At 42.6% G+C, this 6,248-nt stretch overlaps 1 long non-coding RNA gene across 2 annotated transcripts in view; it reads left to right on the top strand.

Moving 5' to 3' along the window:
• The first annotated feature begins 352 nt into the window (after nucleotides 1–352).
• Nucleotides 353–6,248, top strand: part of LOC111095689 — a 35,838-nt gene continuing 29,942 nt past the window's right edge. For both annotated transcript variants that reach the window (XR_005357515.1, XR_005357514.1), the window contains exons 1-2: nucleotides 353–487; nucleotides 3,484–3,621. This is a non-coding gene — a long non-coding RNA (uncharacterized LOC111095689). The remainder of the gene's footprint in view (nucleotides 488–3,483; nucleotides 3,622–6,248) is intronic.

Raw genomic sequence — 6,248 nt, 5'->3', positions numbered from 1 at the left:
GTCCTTTGTATTTATGAGTCTTTTTCTATTTTTTAAAAAGTAGGGTCTTTGTTGTTGTTTGTTTATTTGTTTTGCTAATTTTCCTTTCAACTCCTAAAGAAAATTAATCAAACTGAGGGTAAGAAAGGGTCAGGGGAGGATTTGGTGATGAGCAAGAAAGGCAAGGCAGGCCAGGGCTCTTGGGTGAGGCTATCTGGGCTGATGGAAAGCAGCATAAGGCAAAGGAACGCATGGTGCTGGTAAAGGAGAGGGAAGCCAGTGTATAAGAAAACAGAGGAAGAGGGTTAAATGGTGTCAAAAATTAGCTTTGCTTACAATCCAATTTTACCTAAGACAACCTCTGTTCTTTTGTAGTTAACACGCATTTCCAGATATACTGGACCTACTCTCTCTAGCATGGTGAATCTGGCAGCACCGTGCTAGCATGGAGGAGCCTAGCCCAGGAGGCCATGAGACAAAAACAGGCATTCTGCATGGAGGCTTGCAGGTAGCATGCCCATAAATGCCCAAGGGTGGGGTGCTGGGTTGGGAGATGATGCTGACAGGTGTGAAAGTCCATCAGGGGTGTGCCTGAGTGTGCAGAGCGTCTCGGTATGTAGGGAATCTGCATGGTTTGACCAAATAAGTATAATCAGTATACTGATCACATAAGTCAATATAGTGACACTGATGGTGAAAGCCAAGGTTACCATTGTCGGAGAAGATGTCTACAAACAAAGCTAAAAAGAATCATGAAGGAATGGATATGTGTCAGTATAAAGCAATGGTTCAAATATATCTGTATGTATATCCATATCTTTATCTTTATATACATATAGAAATGCAGAATTAGATATATGTACATCCATGTGCATGCATACATGGATTTCCTGGCTGTGTCCACTGAATAGGCCTAGATACATTGACACTCTTCTAACAATGAGCACAGTAAGTACATAGTACTTGGTTTCTAAATAAAAATTCTACATTGATGGACTCAAGACTCTTTGGAAAAATTGTTGATACCCAAGTTCTCTTGGAATATCTTGTTGTACCAGAAAATTAAAAAATGCCTAGCAAGGGGTAGGAACATGCTACAGTGCCACTTAGATACTTTCACTGGCCAAATTGAGGACAGTTAGAGCTTCACAATAGATAATAATAGTAATGGAATAGCCTTTTTAGTAGAAATTAGAATTTATAAGTCTATACTGGTATTGACTGACTGAAGGAATCAGTCGTTACTTGAGAAAAGGAAAAGCTCTTCCTAACAGTAGAATGCTAATAATAAAGGTAAGAAAAGTACTGGAATAGAAAGACATCATGGGCCTACCATCACTGTGGTAATTGATTCAGGAGAGGGTGGTCAAAGGGGACCCAGTTGATGGGTGGTGGTTAGATGGGGAGCAGGGTATTGACATAGTCTTGGGCTATCCCCCCCTGACTTGAATATATCAGTTGCAAAAAGAGAGAGAAGAAGGAGACTATGTGGAGAAGCCTGGTTGAAAGCACATGACCAGATGTTAGAGGTTAACCTCCCCGCTGGTAAGCTGTATCACCATGGTGGGCCCCTGATGTGAAGCAAGGAGAAAAGTGTCTTATTTCTGTGGTTTCCCCACCAAGAAAATGTGTCTTGAGTCTAGTAATGAGGAAACCTTAGGTGGACTGAGAATCAGGGTCATCTGACAATATTTATGATCCCAATTCTTTAAAGCTGTGAGGCTCAAGAAGAACACAGACAGATGCAGGAAGTGAGCTATGAAGGATGAAATACTCCAGCCTCAGAGGCAGGGATATTAGGGATGTAACTCCTCAGCCCTTTCTGGCACTGAAACAATCTGCCCCAGCACTAAGCATGCCCTGAGATGAGTAAGCTCCTGAAAACAAAAACAAAAAGAAAATAATGTGAAGGCAAAAAGAAAACAATGATCATTACTGAAAGGCAATAACATTCTTCCCAAAGTGGGGGGAAAAAATCATGAGTAACTTTCTTTATAAAATGCCCTTCCTCAGCCGAGGAGAAAGTTTAAGAGAAAACTTAACAGGAGGCATAGCAACAAAATGAGATCTGTGTTCTTGATTGGAATTCTGATCCTGAAAGAGAAAAGAGATTTTACTGGAACCTTGGTGAAATTTGAATGGCGCCTAAGGATTGGAAGATGAAGTCATGTCATTGATGATGTCCTAACTTGTATGGTTCTGTTATGAGAATAATGAGACATCAGGACTGTAACTTGCTCAAATGGTCCAAAGAAAGGCTAGTAACAATGGGTACAACACACGTATGTTATGTGTGAGTGCAAGGAAATGTAACAGCTGAGGAATTCTTTGTATACTCTTTAAAATATGGTAATATTGACTAAAATCTACAGGTGCAATAGTGACTTGAAAATCTAACTCAGGATCAATAGTCATTACCACATTTCAGCACAGTGTGGGTTTTTTTTGCTAGCGTTTGCACTGTTCTCTGGAATGTCTTCCCTCATTTCTGACTTAGCTTTTAAATTGCATCTGAAGTCTTCTTGACGTTGTAACTGTATTTCTCAGACTTGTGATATATCAGCCTCTAGCCTTTCCCAGCTACACACAGTCAAGCCAAAGCATGTGAAGTTATTTCAGTGGACCTATAACAGTATATTGCTGACTTAGCTGCTGCTGATTGCTACATTACAGCCCTAGCAGAATCACTGGAAGAGAAAGAATATTAGAGCTGGAAGAGGCCTTGCAGGATGATGCAATCCAGCATCATCGTTTATATATTCATATTCATTTTAGAGCTGAGCAAACTGGACCCTGGAGAGCTCAAGTAATTGTTCTCATATCACCTGCGTAACTGATGGCAGAATCGTTATGAATGTCCTGGTCTCTGACTCCTACTCCAGTGCTCCTCAACAGCTGCTACACAGAAACCCAGCGTTCAGTTCAGAGCCTCATGCAGGTAGCTATTTGACTTGAAAGCTAACACACAGTGACATACAGGTAAACTCACTTGGATGAATCAATCTATCAGGACTGTGAGGATTTTGAGATGAACAGCGCTTCCCGCTGGCGGCCCGGTGCTCCTCCCACGTCAAGCGCTGCCCCCGCCGCATCTTCGGACACTCCAAGGCCACCTGCTAGCCCGGCCCCGAGGCCCCGGACGGCGAGCGCCAGGAGGGCCCAGCTGCTTTTCTGTTGACATTTCAGGTTACCCCAGAGACCCTTACAAAGAGAAACCGTCTTAGGTACGAATGTGCCGGCGACCTGGAAACTCCTGGGGAGGCTCCCGCCCTCGGAGCCCGCTAACTGCTCTGCTCTGCTGGGGGCGCCCGAGCAGACCCGGGAGGCCGGGCCAGGCTGGGCCCCGCCCCACCGCCCACTCGTGGTTCCCGATGAACTCCAGCCTCGCGGGCCGCGGAGGTTTTATAGTTTAAAAAAAAAAAAAAAGTTTTGTTTTTGTTTTTGGGGTTTTTTGGGGTTTTTTTTTGTTTGTTTTTTTCTTTAACCGCGTGGTCTTTATTTCAGTGCCAGCGTTACAGATACAACACAAATGTTCCAGGTGGAAGAAGGGATTCAAACGGAATGCCAAGGTCCAAGCCAGGCTCAGGAAATCAAAAGGAAGGTTTGGAGTAATGGAGAAGATGGACTCCAACATGCTCTAGGGTGAGTCTGATACTCACTCTTCCTATGGGCAAAGGTGCTTTTGTAAAGGAGTCTGGTCTTAAAAAGCAAACTCCTCTTTCCACCCATTTACCACAGTTCAACAGGCAAGTTATGGGCTTAGGAGAAACTTTAAAATTTGTTGTGAGAACAGGGGCATTAATAATTATTAATATACCTTTTAGAAGTTGTCCACTTTGCACTTTCAGGGGAATCAATTTTGAAAATCATGGAGAGTACAGCTACAGCTAAAGTATGGAGAGAAAGGGGAGCTGGAAGAGCCTTGGGAGTTTCTATTACAAATAGAGCACCATATCCTTCATGCCAAATCTCTTTTTTTTTTTTTTAATTTTTTAAAATTTATTTATGATAGTCACAGAGAGAGAGAGAGAGAGGCAGAGACATAGGCCGAGGGAGAAGCAGGCTCCATACACTGGGAGCCCAACGTGGGATTCGATTCCGGGTCTCCAGGATCGCGCCCTGGGCCAAAGGCAGGCACCAAACCGCTGCGCCACCCAGGGATCCCCCCAAATCTCTTTTTAACTCCATCTGTCCAGTGTTTACAAATAACCTCTCCAGGTGTTCCACACCTTTATGCCACCATACCTGTTTCTTTGTTGCTTCTCTGATGTTCCAGGCAAACTGTAGTCCAAGGGCTTGTCTCAGTCAATGCTATAACAAGCTCCCACAGCCTGAGTGGCTTAAACACAAATACTCATTTTTTGAGTTCTGGAGGCTGAAAATCTGGGATCAAGGTACCAGCATGGCTGAGCTCTGCTGAGGGCTCTCCTCTTGGCTTGCAAATGGCTACCTTTTTATTGTGTCCTCACATGGTGGAGACAGAAAGAGCCCTGATCTCTTCATGTTCTTATAAGGACACTATTTTCATCACGGGAGCTCCTCTCTCATGACCTCATTTCATTGAAACCTGATTACCTTTCCAAGGACGCACCTCCAAATACATTCACATTGGGAGTTACGGCTTCAACATATGGATTTGGGGGGGTACACGTTCAGTCCATAGCAAAGCCTTTGCTCTTACCATTCCCTCTGCCTGGCACGCTCCTCCTCAGATAACTTCTTGCTGACTTCTCTCTCCTCCTTTTAGCCATATCTCACCCTCTTGGTATGATATGCACAGACCACCATGTTTAACTCTGTAAACTGCACCATCAACTTCATCTTTTCTAATTTGTTTCCCTTTTATTTTTCTATCATCTTAAAATTAATCTATTATGTTTATTATTTACTCAGTAATAATCTTCTTGAGAATCTCAAGTAGATTCCATGCTGAGCATAGAGCCTGAAATGGGGCTTAATCCCACAACCCTGAAATCATGACCTGAGCCAAAACCAAGAGTTGGTTGCTCAAATGACTGCACCACCCAGGCACCCCTAACAGTTTGTGTTTTAGCAACTTGTTTGTGTTGATTCTGATTTAGACTTAAATTTGAAAGCCACTGGTTGTCAAAATCACTGACCCCTAATAGCTGTCTGAACAAAACCAGGGGCCAGTGAGTAGGCAGTAACAATGTGTGCCATAGGCTTTTCCATGTTTTTAAATTTGTAGCTAATAAGTATGATCTTGAGAAATGAGAGAGTAATGCTCTGTGAACAACAGACTGCACTGAACATGCTGTGGAAGGATAGCTGGTGCTAAAACTGGCCTATGCTTCTCTTTCCTCCTTCTCCAGCTCATCCTGTGCTAGGATATGCCTAAGCTCTGTCCCTAACCCACTCGGTGAGAAGGATCACTGTGCCTTGAATCAGTCACTTCATATCTCTGTGCCATTTTCTCACTTGTTAAATGAAAGAGTTGAGTTAGGTGATTTTCCAAGTTTCTTTGCATTAGTCATCAATTGTACCTTTCTATTACTTGGGATGGGGGCAACCTGGAATGGGCCACATAACACCCCAATTTTGACTCAACTCCAGACTTAATCAGAGATAGGAGGACACAAGCCAGGCTCTCTTTTGGAATCAAGATAGGTCATTATTAATTTGTTTAAATATTTTTTAATATTACAACAACTATTGGGATCTCACCTTGTCCATCATTTTGCTGTTTGAAGTCAGTAGAAAGAAAAGAAACAATCCCTTTTCCTGAAGAATATCTTCAGGAAACATATAAAACATATGAGTAAATCAAAGTGTAGTAAGGGTGCAAAATGCCAGCAGAGGGGGGCAAGGCAAGAATGAACTGTACTTGTATTACAGGCACTTAAAGGCAGAGAAGAGTATATCACTCAAATCTTGTTTGTTCAGGAGTATCAATAATCATATAAGGGCTTGACATTAAACTAAGTTAGAGAAAATCCAGTGAAGGCAGAAAATGTTACACTTGCTTCTAAAATCAGAAAGACTTTGAGTGATATTGTAATTGACTTTCCTGTTGCTCCTTTTGCTCTTTCTGATGCCCCAACTAATTTATTTAAAAGGCATCTGCTGTCTCCCTTATTCTTTTAATAGGAACAAAATAATGCTAGTACATGGACTTTAGTTCAATTGACAACCTCAGATCACCATGACGGTTTGTTCACTATGGAAAATTCTGAGGGCAAGAGGCTCAGAACAGGCCAGCATCAGGGATATGTCTCTCTTGTTCTCCATGTCCAATGTTAGTGGAATGA

This window comes from Canis lupus, chromosome 4 (genome assembly GCF_011100685.1).
Source record: "Canis lupus familiaris isolate Mischka breed German Shepherd chromosome 4, alternate assembly UU_Cfam_GSD_1.0, whole genome shotgun sequence".
In the NCBI taxonomy this organism is placed as follows: Eukaryota; Metazoa; Chordata; class Mammalia; order Carnivora; family Canidae; genus Canis; species Canis lupus.
This window is presented reverse-complemented; position numbering and strand designations above follow the sequence as displayed.